Here is a 16,110-nt window from a genome sequence, read left to right on the forward strand (position 1 = left end):
TTGCTAACAACTTTTGGTTGTTTTTATGCTTGTTTTTTGTTTTTTTTTTGGGTTGTTGTTTTGTTGATGTTTTGATTTGTGCGTGCGTGCAAATGTTTGCACTCGTAGCATTTGGTTTACGCTTTTTTGGCTTGCAACACAGTGCTGCAAGCTTTTACCCCCCGCCACCGCCCCCGCCCACGCAACAGGCGCCACATATATATAAATTGTATTTTTTAACGCTGTCAAATTTTCTTTTACACCAAGCGCTGTACATATGTACACAGATATATATATTTAACTATATATAGCATGTTTCTTTTTTTGTAGTTGTTGCTGTTGTTGTTGTTGCAAGCTGTGCTCATCAAAATGGAAACTGTGCAACGTGCACTAAGTGTGACTGATAGTGTGGTGAGTTAGTTGCTGCTGCTTTTTTGTTGCATGCCCCCGCAGTGGTGGCAGCAGCGAGCGAATCTCTCCTCAGGCCAACTGACAGTTGCAAATCATCAGAAATTTAAATTGACTTAAATTGTTTATTTTTTTTGGTGCCTGCGTTTGGTTTTGTTTATTTCTTGTGTGGGCCACTGACCAAGAGCGTCATTGTTTTTTGCACTTGCACAGATTTGGCAGCGACAGACGCACAGACGGACAGACAGACAGTCAAACAGTTAGACACACAGAGCGTAGCGGAAAGTGCGGCATGGAGTTGACCGCAGTGACGCTTTGGCTGTTATTTATGAAAATAATAGAAATGCAAATTAATATGTTGGCTGTTGTTGTTGTTGGCGATAAAAAAACGTTGCCATTGATAAAACCCGCAATTAGTTTGCAGACACACAGACAGACACTAATACAGCTGCAACTCATGCGTTTTACAATTTTGTATTTGTATTGAGCCAATACATTAAAGCTGGGACTGACTGACTGACTGACGCTTACACTAGGCAGCAAAAGTATGCGCAATAGTTAGCAGCGCTGCAAAAGATTGAAAACATTTTTACATTAATTTCATTTTTAGTTAAACTGAATTAAAGCCATGCAAATTAAAATTTTAGAAAAGGTTTTAGTTTAATTCCTAAAATAATTCTTTAAGAATGATGCTGAGCGTAGCGCTGTAAAAGATTCAAAACATTTTTGTTCATCTTTTCATCTTGAATTTAAATAATTTTTGCATGCATTCAAATTGAATTTTTAAATACATATTAATACAATTTAAAAATATCACTTTAAGAATGAGAATTTTAATGCAGTTAGGCAAAAAATAAATGCATGCAAAAATATTTTAATTTAAAAAAGAATTAAATTCAAAAATGATTTAATTCTTTTACATCTCTGCTACACTAGGCGGCAAAGGTATGAAAAAAAGACTTAAAGTCAAAAATGATTTAATTTTTTATAAAAAGGATTTAATTTTTTATATCTCTGCTACACTAGGCAGCAATAGTATGCAGACCATTTAGCAGTTACCATTTAGCAGTTTTGAATTTAATTCAGCTGCATTAATTTTTTTACAATTTGAATTAAACCAATCGTTAAAATATAATTTTAAACAGTTTTAGTAAATTACAAAATAATTCTGCGCTTAAATTAATACAGTTTAGCAATAAATGAATGCATTAAAATATATTTAAAATTAAAATGAATTAATCAAGCGCTTTATTCACTACTAAATACATTTGTTTCTAGCAAGTAAACAAAAATATTTAAGCGTTAAGTATTTATTTATTGTTATAAACACAGCTGCTAAATAAAATATTGACGTATGCGTAATCTTTTGCAATGTACTGTCTATGGCGAACTTAATTTGTCTGCTGGCGTCTATGGCTTTATCAATTGCTTAGGCTCGAAGTGTGCTGAACGCTCAATTGCCTGATTTTTCACATTGCCTCGTTGTGAGACAGACAGACAGACAGACAGACAGTCGCTTGGCATGTCAGGGCGACATACAGACAGACAGACAGACAGTCAATTGAGTTTTAGCTGCTTTTATTGTTTTTGAAACGAGTATTTGATATTTTGGTTGTGTGTGTTTTGTGTTTTTGCTGGTTTATTGCGCTTTGATTTCGCTGGAATAATAAAATATACAATTGTAGTAGAAATATGTCAGTAAAACTCACAAAATTCACGTTTCGCTATATCCTGCGCTGCTGCTGCTGCTGCTGCGGTCTGCTGAACGATTTTATGTACGTTTGACTGTCTGTCTGTCTGTCTGTCTGATTCCTTTTTTGTTATATATGTATTTGTGGCTTTTACGCGTAGCAGCATTTTTTTGCTTATATATATAAATCATTTATTGTTTTTTATATAACACACACACGCTAGACGAACGACGAGCGACGAGCGACGAACTGACTGAATAGTTGGTTGGCTGGTTGGTTGGTTGGTTGGTTGGTTGGCCAGGCCAACAGTCTCTTGGCTTGCTGGGCAAATATGAGTGCCTGTGTCTGACATTAATTGGCAGTGATTGAGGGATTTTTGTGTGGTGCTTGGTATGTGAGACAAAGTGAGGAGCCAGAGGAGGAGGGAGAAACGTGCTGCTTTATGAAATATTAATTGGCCATACAGCGAGCGAGCGAGCGACGTGCGCCCATAACCTGGCGCAATGGCAACGCAAAGTCCTTGGAACCTTTGCCTGGGCATCATTAGAGCTGGCAGCCATTTTCTATTTATCACAAAATACTAATAACTACTTAAAAAAACATAAGCTGCAATCATTGTGAACTGCTAATGAAATTTAAACTGAGCGACTGTTTGTGCTGATTAATGAGCGCACAAATAAATTAAAATTCAAGCGCTTAAACTAACAATTTTATTGCACTTTAAGTTTATTGAGTTTAAACGCAAAAGTTTTTAGCTTTTCTGGCTACAAGCCAAAATCTTAACCTTGTAGCCTGCGATTTGAGCTAAGCGAACGCTCAACGTGTCGCGTAGGCTGCTGCTGCTGTTGACCCAGTTGTTGTTATTATTGTTGCTGCTGCTGCTGCACGTTGCGCGTTGCGTGCTGCCAATGTGGCAGCCAAAGGGATTTGCGTTTAATTAAAAATATATATAAATGTGTATGTGTGTGTGTGTGTGTGTGTTTACTGTGTTGTGGCTGCTATGCAATAGAAATGTTGCGCGGTTATTGCTTTTGTGTCGCTATGCGCTGCTTATTGCTGCTTCAGTGCGTATGTGTGCGTTTGTGTGTGTGTGTGTGTGTGTGGGCGCACAATGGCAGAAAATTTTGCAAGCAGCCGCAACGGTTGCGGCCTTTATGCCGCGTCTTATATTAAAGATGCTGCTGCTGCTGCTCAAGACGCCAGCGACGTCGACTTCGACGTCGGCGGCATTGTTATGCGCCAAAATAATAACAGCGGCGACGGCGGCGACGTCGAGCAATACGAACAAAGGACGCGCACGCAATAACCGCAGCTAACAACAGCTGCAGTGCGAACAGCATTTGGCCAGCAGCAATCATGCAAGCGAACCTCTAACATAGGCAAAGGCGTGAGGGGAGGCGTGGCTGCAACTAAAGCGCTGTATTGTTATAGCTGCTGCTGCTGCTGCTGCTGCTGCTGAAGCTTTTGGGTGTTTGAAGCGGAAATTCAAAGCGCGTAAACCGGAAACTACTGTTTAATGGCGCCGCTTTGCATGCCAACCTCACCCCACCCCACCCACCACCCCCACCCCACCCAATCCTGCACAGCAACCAGCCCCACCCAGTCAGGTGCTGCTGATGCTTGGCAACGTTTCGCACGCCGCGCGGTTTGGCAACGGGAAATGAAATTTAATTTATAGAAAACAGCAATCTGCAATGTGCTGAAAATGTAATTACAATTTTCCATTTCCACTCGCCGCTCTCAACCTTTTGACTGCCACTTACAATAGGCCGCGTTTTGGTTGCTTTTGGGCCAAGTTCTAATTATTTAAAAGCCATTGTTAGGCAGTTTTCAATTAAATTGATAGATTTAGCAGTCCTAAGTTACAGCTGCCAATTTAGCTACTTTATAGCTAATAAAAAATTATAATAAAAATAGATTTTTGTACAACTTTAAGCCGCAACCTTATGCAGCTCAATTTTTATTCTAGAAAAAAGTGCAAAAAACTGTAAAGCTAAAGGTTGCAATGGCTGCTTAATGTGCTAAGATTATCAATTAAATTGTTAGATTGATAGCCTCAATTTACAGCTGTCAATTTAGCTATTTTGTAGCTATAAAAAATCATAACAAAATATAAACGCAAAGATTTTTGTAGCAACTTTTAGCAGCAACTTTTTTGCAGCCCAATATTTATTTTAGAAAAAAGTTCAAAAAACTACTTAATGTGTTTAGATTATCAATTAAATTGATGAATTTAGCAGTCTTAAGTTACAGCTGCCAATTTAGCTATTTTCGAGCTAATAAAAAATCATAACAAATTAAATAAGCGCAAAGATTTTTGCAAAACTTTAATCAACTTTTGGCAGTCCAATATTTAATCTAGAAAAAAAGTTCAAAAAACTGTAAAGCTAAAGTTAGCAATGGCTGCTCAATGTGTTAAGATTATCAATTAAATTGCTAGATTGATAGCCTCAAGTTACAGCTGTCAATTTAGCTATTTTATAGCTTACAGCAATTTGCGCTTTTTAATATTCACATTAAAAAAAATCATACAAAAATATGAGCGCAATGATTTTTATAGAACTTTGTTTGTATCCACTATTAAAAGCAATAGTAGCAACTTTTTGCAACCTAAAAAAATCTAGAAAAAAAATAACATTTCTCAATGGGTCCTTAATGAGCTAAGACAAATTTTGTATCATTAAAAGTAAAGACCTTTCCATTGATACCAATATGTCAATAAAGATAGAAGCAACTCTTTGCATTTTACAAAAGCTAAAATTTCTTAATGGCTTAAGACAAATTTTGTATCATTAAAAGGGATTTTAAATACCTTTTCATTGATGCCAATATGTTAATAAAGATAGCATTCAAAAAGCTAAAATTTTTCAATGACTTAAGACAACATTTTTAAATTAAAAATGAATTTTGTTGAGCTTTGCATTGATACCAATATGTCAATAAAGATAGCAGCAACTTTTTGCATATACAGAAAAAAGTTCAAGAGCTAAAGTTTCTCAATGGCTTAAGACAAATTTTGTTAAATTAAAAAGGAATTTTGAATTGATAGCATTGATAGCTAACTTCAATTACTGATTAGTTATTTGTGAACACTATTGTAACTGCTGCTAAATATAATTCTACTAATAAATGTTGGCAGCACTGTGCTGGGCAAATGCCCAAAGGCTTAGCAAGTCTTTCTGCTTAATGTTATCTCATTTTCGGGGCAACATAAACATGGCAATACAGTTGCTGCTGCTTGGGCTTGGGCCTGGGCTTGGTCTTGAGTTGAGTTGCTGTCAATCGTTGTGGGGCTTAGTTGGTTTTTGTTTCTCGTTGTTGTTGTAAAATGCAAGCGTTAGCATATTAGATTGCCATTACTGCCTGTCAGGGATTATGCAGCTTAATTTCGTGTTAAAGGATTTGCGACCGCCATTTTCGTATTTTTTGTTTTTTGTGAGCTTAGCGCTTATCAGCGCCAGCAAAGCAGCCAATCATCAAATGTTGTGTATCGAGCATGGCTAATAAACTTGACAGTTGCCAAAAAAAGTTTTTGCACAAGCAGCAGCAGAGGCAATTGACTGCTTAAGTTACAGTTTCGTTTCGTTTTTTTTTTTTTGTCAATGTTGTCATGTTATTTGTCTTAGTTTAATGCCTCTGGAGAATTGCGCTGCCTTTTGCCTTTTTTGCGTTACTTTAGCTTGTACTACACTCGGAGCATCAATAATTCAATTGGTTACATGCCAAGTGCATCAGTCCTGGATATAACTTGTGGTTTGTCCCTTCAATTGGTTGTTGGCCTGGCCTAATGTGCAAACTATGTTAACGCTTCGCATACTTTTCAATTTCTAATTGGCTGTCATTTGCTCCAGATGTTGCTTTATTAATGGCAAACTAAAAGCCAAGTTTTCAAATTCGACTTTGACTTGAGCAGCACATAAATTCGCCTGACCGAACCTCGAGCGGTGCTTATTAATTTCATTCAATATGCTTATTAAAAATACGCATTAAATATCAATCGATAGCCATTGCAGAGTTAAGTACACGCACCTACCATAATATCCGCCCACAATGTTCACCCATGGCCAATAGGCTGCCTGCAAGTTAAGCACACCACAGAAATTCATTGGCATCATTGGTTTAAGTCTGGACCACATCAACATTAAGGTTGCCATAGCAGCTTGACAAAGATGCCAAAGAAGCTGCAAATTCAAACAAAGTCAGAACTGCGCCTTCGATATGAATTATGCATCATGTTGAAGAAGAAACTAATGCCTAGATATAGAAATGTTGTGGCCAGGCGCTAAATTTGTAGCTGCCGCACTTTGATTTATTTATTTACAAGCTTAGTTACTATACAAACTAATATAATAACTAAAAATGCTGCTAAGGCCAACGACTCGACACTTCACTAGCTGCTACTTGGTATTATAATAATAACTTATAGTCTAAGAATTAAATTATTAGTTTTAGTTTATTGTGGCTAGTTGAGGTAAGAAGTGATGATTGTTTGGATTTGACCAAAAAGCTGCATTAGCGAGTTGCTAAGTTATGAGCAGCTATATAAAAGATGTTGCGTTGATAGTTCTCCTACGCATTTGGGGCAGCTGTGACTGCGTTTGCTCTTTAGCAGCTGCTCGTGGGTTATGGCAGCTTGAACAGTTCTCAGCCTGGTACGCACTATTAATGGGGGTTAAAGTTATAGAGCTAGATCTAGTTGCAAAGCCAACGCTGTGAGCACACACACCGTAGTATATGCCTGATTAACAATCGTTATCTCCAAATAGAATTGTCGCAACACATTCATATCTTACATTTTTTTTTAATTTTGTTGTGTTTATTGTATCTTCTCTTACATTAAGACTAACAATAAGTGCACATATCTTATAACTCAACATTATCTAACAATTCTTTTGTACTGCTTTAGGATTGCTGCTTCCTCTAGATGCTATCGCTGCTTGGTAGCTCATTAGGATAGAGACGTGAGCGGCTGCACAGGGTGCGAAGGGTGCAAAGTAAGTTTGCTGTGGTACTTTAACTTGTTATCTATTATCCTTATCAGCTATTACATCTGTGACTGCTTGAATATTTAGGCGTTCATATTTCACTAAGTTTGCTTTCATACGAAAATATTGTGAAAAATTAATTACACTGCTTACTTCGCTGTAGTTCACATTTATTGCTATCGACTGTCGCATATATTAAAAGAAAATATAGCCTAAAAATTTGTTTTATATATTTTGTTAACATTGGCTCAATAGTTAAGCATTTTAATATAAATATTTCGTTACCTACCTATCAAATCTTAAATGCAAATACAGCCTAAAGATTTGTTTTATATATTTTGTTAACATCTTTACGTTCAATTCATAAAAGAAAATATAGACAAAAAATTTGTTTAATTTATTTTATGCAAGCTCAAGAGTTAAGCACTTTTATTTAAATTTACTTATTGCACGTATTTATTATTAATTATATCAAAAGCGTGCGCAGCATATTTATTTATTACTGTCAAAGCCATTGATTAATTAATTATGCATGCCTTACTTTCGTTTTAGCTCACATATTTTTTCAACACAATTGCTGCTGCTGCTGCTGCTGTCCGTTGCAACTGCAACAAAAGGTAAATAAGTAAAATTGTCAAATGCAAAATTGCAGTCTCCATGCGGATGCGCATCGCATCGCTTGACAGTGTCCATCAACGTTGCCCCTGCAATGTTAACTGAAATAGAAACCAATATATGCTTGCAGTTAACTTTAAATACTGTTTGGTGTATTTGTGTTAGTATGTGTGTGTGTGTGTGGCTGTGTGTGTGTGTGTGCAGCAGCAGAACTAATTATACATGCTGTGTTGTCTTTTGTGGCTTCGGTTCATCGCTCATTGTCACATTGTCACATTGGGGTCTGGCTTGATAGCAAGTTTTGTTAGCCTGCGGGTTATGGGCGCCACTGTCAGTTTGCGGGGGGCGTGGTGCGGGGGCGGGTAGTACATTGTTATTCTAATTTCCATTCATTAGCCAGCTGCCATTTTGTGTATTTGAGCAGAAATTTTGATTTGTCTGCAAACGGAAATCCACAAAATAAACTGCACAGTTTGAAGCAAGGGGGGGGGTGGGGTGGGGGCAGCTACTGCAGTCATAAAAGCGCTGCTATTTATGTGTGCATGTGTGTGTGTGTGTGTGCAACTTTCTGTTGCAAGCAAACAACAGCGCAGCTTAAAGTTCAGAGCACAGCGCAGCTATAAAAGGCATTTGATAATCCTTCAATCTGTCAATATATTGACTGCACACATGATTAGACTTGCAAACGACAATGGCATAAGCTATAGACACTAAACAAATAATATATAAAATATCGTAAGCTGCAGCTTTAACTTGAGACGCGCAGTTTTGCATTTAAACTTGAAAATTTTGTGCACTTGCTTTGCTTTTCTCACCCACTGTACACACAGCTAGCAAAGTGCAGCGACTGCAAAATCGTTTATCAACCCACTCTGGTTGACCTCAGCCTGGGCCCGCATAAGTGTTTGCCTTTGTTCTTAGACGCAGCGCATAATTTGAATTGCAGCAATATATATATTATATATATGTGTTGATTATTTGCCTTGCACGGCGCATTTAGCTCGAAGTTTTGAGCTTTAATTTACAGACACTCGGCAGCTATTTGAAGTAGTTTAGTGCGTATGTTTGCTAAACTCAAACTTTTCAATTTACGTTATATTTTCGAAAGTTGTGCGTAGATGCGCTCGCTCTATCATATGGCCACATGGCGCAAGTTACCGTTACCGGAAAGTTAAGCACTTGAGAAGTGGGCAATCAGTCGGCTGGCTTTGGGGCTGCTTGGCTTAAGTGCGCACACAGTTTGCTGCTGTTGAACATAACTAATTAAACTGAAGTGGCGCAATGCGTATGTGTGGGGCGTTGAATTTGCACAGATTTTCGACTGCTAGCTAGTGCAAATAATGTTAATTATGCTGCCTGCTGATAATTCGATGGCAGTGTGTGCTCAAAAAAATGTTTAAAATGCGTTTGCTGCTTTAATTTAAATGCAGGCTGTGTTAAACAAAAATGTGTAGCATACATTTGCGGGCTAAAATATGTCAAAGTCAAAATAACGCATACGCAACATAGGCAGGCAACAATTCATCATTTGCACACGAGCTGAGCAACAAAAAATAAGCTCAAACCGTATCCATTCCCAAGGGCAACCTTTGACATTGTCTCTGTGCCTTCGTTCATCATTTTCGTGTTGGTCACTGCTTCCAAGATAAGCGAACTGCCCGTCCCGTCCCGACTGCTTTGCCCTTTGCGTAAAGTAAAGGTGCGGTCCCATAGCTCAAGCTGTCTGAGCCATGCCCTTTATATTTATGCTTTTTCTTGTGCCAAAAGGAAATGGCCAGAGAGTGAAGCTAGTTAAATTTGCGCCTACGGCTATTTCCAACTTGCCACGCACTTCAAAGAGTCGTTGGCGCATTTTATGAACTGCTGCCCAAGACATTGGGCAGCTTTAAAGTGAGCCACAGCAAGCAAGCGTTTAAGCAGCATGAAAAAACTTACTGTGTGTGTGTGTTTGCGTGTATTGTAATGGCTTTTGTATTAGTGTCAAAACACGTAAATTGTTGCGTGCTGCTTTATGCTGCGCACCTTATGTTAGTTGTTGTTGCTACGAGTTTGGGTGTGTAGCTATAATGGCAAGCGTGTATATATATATATATATGCGTGTGTGTGGGTGCGGCCGTGCGAATATGTTGTTCATTATAATCTGCTCATGTTGCTATTTTAGCTGTTGCTGTTATTGCTTATGTGCTCGTTGGTTGGCCCCTCGTTGACATTGTTGTTGCCGTTGTGGTTATTTTCATAGCTTTGCATTATTGTTCGATTGCCTTGTTGTTGTTGTGTGTGTGTGTGTTTTCAACAAATACATAATTTTGTGGACATAAAATTGTCACATGTCGTTGAATTTTGATTTGATTTTATGCGTACTACAAATTTATGCTGGCATTTACGTTTGTTTGAGCGGGCGTCGCCAAGTGGGCGTGCCATAGCCCATATTATGTGTTTGTTTTACACACACACACGCACACACATACAGCAGCGACAAGCGACAGATACATGTAAAGTTACACAAAGGTCTGACTGCCTGACTGCCTGGCTGGCTGCTTGTTTGTATTTGTACGCTTTTTGTGACTTTTTAGGCCACAAAATACACACACACACACACACACACACATGTATATTCTACACGCTTGTTAGTTTGCTGTCTTGCACATTGCGTGCAGTTTTTGGTGTTTTTAGATTTTGTCATGAATTGTTGTAAATTTGTACAATGATTTATGTTGAATATTTTAATTGCTGTTGTTTATTGTGTCATTATTCCTACACTTCCGTTTGTGGTTGATTAAATTTATTTGGCTTTAGATAAACTCTCTCTCTCTCTCTCTTTCTATTGCTGGTAAACCGCATCGATAGGCAGTCAGCTTTAAGCATTATTTATGCGCCAATGCAAACAGCATAATGTATGTTGCCATCTAATCGCTTAACGTGCTTAACACTTGCGCACAAAATTAAACGCAAACTGGCAAACAAAACGCTGCGCTTAAAATTAAATGACTGCATTTAGTTATTAACATTTTTTACTTTTGGCAGCGCAGAACTTTTAAGATTTTAAGAAATATTATTGATATATTGCTTTTGTTTTTACATTAGAATTTATGCTTCGTTTACACACTTTTGTCGTTAACTGTTTGGGCGCATTTAATGCGGCGTTAAGCGCTGAAGCCAAATGCGGCTTATTTTGTCAGTGGCTGTGCTAATATTACGTATACGCACAAAACATTTAAATGTGTGCAGCGCCAATTAATCGCATAAGCACGTCTGCCAGCCATGTTTCAAACAGTTTATTGGCAGTAGCGCCCAAAAGTCAAAAATTAAATCACACAAATTATTTAAAACGGCGCAGCAACATTAGAAATTGAATTCGCATACGCTCGCTCAGTCTTTGCTTTGCTTTAGTTAAAAATCAACAATAAAAGGGTTCGCTAGCAAAACAAGACAATTTCACAGTTGCTTGGCAAAAAGGTAAAGCCGAGTCGACTTATGTAAGCCTTTTTACGAGCCAAACTCGTGCCATTGACCATATGGTGAAGGTAAGCGCAATTCCTGCAGGATACTGCGCACGATGAGCCAACCAAACAACTGACGGCCGGCCGGCCGGCCTAGGCGCCAGTTTTTCTACAGTTTTGTTATTGTCCATAATAAATTCAGCCTTATAAAAGTGGCACCAGCTGCTGGCGCTGGCCAAAAAGGCCAACAAATGTATAAAAACAAGAGCAAAAAAAAAATAATAATAGAACGCTATATGCCTGAAGAAAACTCTTGCAACAAAAACAACACATACGTAAGTGGAATTGAATAAAAAGCACAGCGAGGCAGCAGCAGCAGTAGCGCAAAAATAAAATAAAAGAAAGGCAAAATTCACAAAATTCAATTAAAGTTAAACTAAACAAGCTTCGAACAAATGCGTTTAGCTTTGGCAATGGCCAACAACAACAACAGCAAACTGGAGCAGCGGATCAACTGGCAACTGGCAAGTCGAAGTGGGCGCTGAAAGTTGTAGAGAGCAACAGCTCAGGAAGCTGCGCCGCTTGTCAAAGTAGCGTTGACTGGATGTGCGCTTCAATGGCCAGCTAGCTAGATGGATAGCTGGCAACGAACTATAGATGGATGGCTGACTGACTGACTGACTGGCAATGCGTATGGTTAGTACAACGGTTAGTAGCTGGACTGGGAACCTACAGGAAACGGAAGCTGCTAAAACAAACGCAGTGTTTAGTTTTCACAGCGTCCGTTCGTTCTGCTTTCAACTTTCTTTTTTTTTTGCTCTACACTGTATTTGTATTTATTTTTGTTGATGCTGCTTGTTGATGTTGCCATTGCTGCTACGCTTTGTTGCCTTGCCACTTACGCAGGCAGCCCCCAACCCCCTACCATTCAGTCTTAGGCTAGCAATTCGATTTACTAGCGCAGAACAAAAAGCAAGTAAAAGACGCAGCTAAGCAGCGGCGCCACTTGAGCACACCCTTTATAAAAAAGCAAGTCAAAGTGTAACTGATAGCTAAATAAACTGCCAAGCAACAAATAATAACAATAAATAAAATAAAATTAAATTTTGTGTAGCTAAATTTAGCTACAGTAGATAACAAAAGCAGCATAGACACATTTTTTTTATGAGCATTTAAAGTACTTGAGGCTGCCTACGCGTCTGTCTGATTCCCATGGCAAATAATGCGCCCATTACGTGCTCGCTGCTTGCAAAATAGTTAATTTTATTGGCACGTTGAAGTTGTTATATAAATGTACTGCGCCTTTGCTGGTTATGAAGCAACAAACCACATCAAATAATTTGGTAGCCGCCACAGACTTACGCTCAATAAAGTAGCCGATTTGGAAAACTAACTTTATTGTATTGACCATGGTTACGGCCAAGTTCAATAGTATGTGTGTTTGTCTGTTTGCGCATGCAACCGACTGTAGAGACGCGCTCATCCGTTCATTTATTCATTCATTCAGTCATTCATTTGGAGCCGCTCATTGGTTAGTCAGTCACTCTGGCGAGCACGGCAATCATTCAGCCCCAGCGCTTGACTCCAGTCAGCCAGTCAAACATTTTCAATAGACGCTACACACACACACATGCATTGGTCAAAAGCAGTCCCCAGTTAGCAATAGCGTTCGTCACTCGTTAACTGAATCGTGTTTGCCTTTCATTTCCATCTGCCAAGCAGCAGCTACAAGCTGCGCTATCTGCTTTCAATACACTTTAATACCCTAAGCTGTGACTAGGGTAGCCTAAGTTGCGCACACAACTTTGTGAACAACTTAACTGTTGCACTTTTTGCAATTTCAATTCAACAATTTGCATTGTTCAACTCGTAAAGTGTATTTCAAAGTCAGCTAAGACCTTTGAGCTTACCACTTTTTATTGTATATTGTTTCTTATATTTGCAACATTGTGTGGCAAGCGTAGTAACGCGACTGGCTGGGGGGGGGTTGTTGGGTGGCATAGTTCAAGCGATTGGCATTTTTTCGATGCTCGTTCGTGCACGCGCCCCCCACTCAGTGCCCGTTAAGGATTCAATTCATTTCTAGCATATTTTCATTTCAAATTCATATTTTCTTAACAAAAACTTTTTGCGCAAGACTTTTGCCTTTTTTTTGCCCGTTGCATTGAGCGTTGGGTTTGGGTTTGTCGAAAACTTTTCATTCTCTGCATCAAATGAGGCGGAAAAAAATGTTTTATACAAAGGCGAGCGTCAAGTTTGAATCACTCAAACGTAACGGACGAGAAATGAAAACGGAAGCTGCAACAAATGTTTAAATAAATATTAAAAAAAAGAGAAGAAATCAAAAATCGCAAGCAAAAGCAAAGGTAAAGCCAAAGCAGCAAAAGGTAATAAAAGTACAAAGGCAGTTGCCAGTTGGCAGTTGGCAGTTATGGCTGCATGCTAATGAAATAAATCATATGGAAATATGCATAAATCAAAAAATATGCGCTGGACTCGTTGCGTATATAATGTCAATAAGGGAAACGATCGGTTAAAATAACAACGCATATCGATTTCCACACTCAATTGCTGTGTGTGTGTGTGCAAATGGCGGTGTTGACGACAATTGCGAATAAATTGCTTGATTTGGCCAAATAACCAAATAAGCGAGCGCATCATCAAGCGTTAAAATTGCCATAATAACGACTATAATGCCATTCCGAGTCAGAATCGTCCTTGCGTCCTGTTCCGGTGCCAATGTTTCGCTGCCGCCTTTAGGCATATATGCATACATATATATACATATGTATGTGTGTACGTGCGCGCCTGTAAACTCATAAGGACCTCACAACACGCAGACGGGCCCAATAAAAATATGGCGTACGGCCGGAACCCCAACTGCGCGCCATACAATTGCACGGAAGTGTCATTGGAAAGTGTCGTCAAGGCAATTGCTGTATTGTCTGTCTCACACACACGCACACGCACACACATGCACACACTTGACTATATAAAGTCAGTCAGTCAGTCAGGCAATCAGCATGTGGCATAACAGTTCAAAAATTCAATACAAACCAAATACAAAAGACGCCCATAGTGAATTTTTCCTTTTGTCTTTATCAATTGTTGCTTTGATGCTTTGACTCAAATGCTTTCTTTTCAAATGACACTTGTGTCATATAGATAATGAAATTGCCTTGTTATTAACTAAGCCGCTTACACATGTGCGTAGCAAGAATTTAATTTAGGCAGTAACAGCAGCCTACAAATATTTCTTACATAATATGGGCATATATATATAGATTTATTGAGCATTAAATAAGTTTGAAATGTAGTTTGCTGCTTTGCTTTTTATGCCATAACTTGCTTAAAAATTAACCGATTTGTACTTATTTTGCTGCTTTATGTTCCTGTTAATGCTAAAAACAAAGTTGCAACATTAAATGCGTGAATTTACAATTTTAAAATTTTTCGCTTTTTTTGGCAAAAATTTAAAGGGGTAACATTGCATTTTTTGCCAAAATATCGAAAATTTTTAAATCTCCAAATTTAAATGTAGTTTTGTTCAGATGCATCTTACGAGCCTAACAAGCCATAAAACTCTAAATTCGGACGCCTTTTCGCTGAGTTACGGCTTATCAAAGCTTCATATTTCACTGAAATTTGACTTGTTTGTTTGCTATTTTGTTCAGAACTTCGTCCAAATAATTTTTATATCATACAAATTTATACTCATTTTAATTGTGTTTTTCACACCTACATAAAGATGTATAAAACATATGGATTGGATTATTTTTAGCTGAGTTATAGCCTCACAAAGTTTGAAATTAAACAAAAAGTAGCTCTGCATCTTTGGTTTTATTGCCATAACTTATTGTAAATAATTTATTTATTGATTAAACTTAAAAGCATATGTTTACTTACAGCATCATGAGTAAATTAAGCCTAAAGACTCTTCAGTGCTATTTTTGTTGGCTTAGATATAGCCTCTCAAATTTAGAAAGTGATAAGAAATGAAGACGGCAGTATTTTTTGGCAAAAACTTACAGGGGTTACATCACGTTTTTTGCCAAAATTTAGAAAATCGTAGACTTTCCAAGTTTGAATGCAGTTTTATTCTTATGCATCCCACGAGTCTAACAATGCCTGAAACTCTGAAATCGAATGACATTTCGCTTAGTTACAGCTCAACAAAATTTGATATTTCACAGAAATTTGTGTTGTTTGCTTACTCTTTTGCGCATAACATTGCTATATCTTTTTTAAAAGCTTACAAACTTTTACTCATTTAAATTGTGTTTGCAATACCAACATAAAATGATATACAACACTTAAATCGCTTTGTTTTTCGCTTAGTTATAGCTTGTCAAAGTTAGATAAATACAAGCTTTTGTTATTGATGTAACAACTTTTTGTTATTGATGTAACTCTATTTGTTCCTCCAGTTGACTGCATGAGAAACTACTTACCTTACTTACTCTGTCTATCCAACTCATTCAGAACAACATCACACACACGATAGCCCGAGGCGCCTGCCAAAGCGTTGGGAGCTGCTACTAATGCCAGCTGTCCTCATCAACCGCGTTGTCCTCACCGCGAAAGGAAGCATGTGCATCGCACTCCGGAAAGCAGTGTAAGCTATTAACAATCAAATGAAATGTCGGAGTTAACTGTGCTGCGAACTACAACATCACTTATCAGCGGCAAAAGGAACAACAATAGCTGCGAGTCGAGCATAAAGGGATGCTGAAATTGTTGTTTTTATTAAATTACTTATACGTATTTTGAAATGGCATTTATTCTTATATATTATATTAGTTTGTTGGCTTTCAAGTTGCACATTTAATAGTTATAAGTAATATGTTGTAATGTTTTTAATTTTAATTTTAAGACTGAACAATTGTAAACTATTATAAATAAACAGTGCAACAATGCACAATGCAATATAAACAATTCATTTGTTATTATTTAAGGGCTTTTTCAGGTAACCTACAAGGACAACTCGATGTC

At 37.9% G+C, this 16,110-nt stretch overlaps 1 long non-coding RNA gene across 2 annotated transcripts in view; it reads left to right on the plus strand.

Moving 5' to 3' along the window:
* The window catches only part of LOC108602563, a 40,742-nt gene extending 24,896 nt beyond the window's left edge, over positions 1-15,846 (plus strand). Inside the window, exons 1-4 of one of the 2 annotated variants that reach the window (XR_001915248.1) lie at positions 310-390; positions 6,985-7,072; positions 7,616-7,680; positions 15,601-15,846. This is a non-coding gene — a long non-coding RNA (uncharacterized LOC108602563). Of the gene's footprint in view, positions 1-309; positions 391-6,984; positions 7,073-7,615; positions 7,681-15,600 lie in introns of those variants that run through there. The other variant, XR_001915247.1, reaches the window with a different exon arrangement.
* Positions 15,847-16,110: the final 264 nt, after the last annotated feature.

This window comes from Drosophila busckii, chromosome 3R (assembly GCF_011750605.1).
Source record: "Drosophila busckii strain San Diego stock center, stock number 13000-0081.31 chromosome 3R, ASM1175060v1, whole genome shotgun sequence".
In the NCBI taxonomy this organism is placed as follows: domain Eukaryota; kingdom Metazoa; phylum Arthropoda; class Insecta; order Diptera; family Drosophilidae; genus Drosophila; species Drosophila busckii.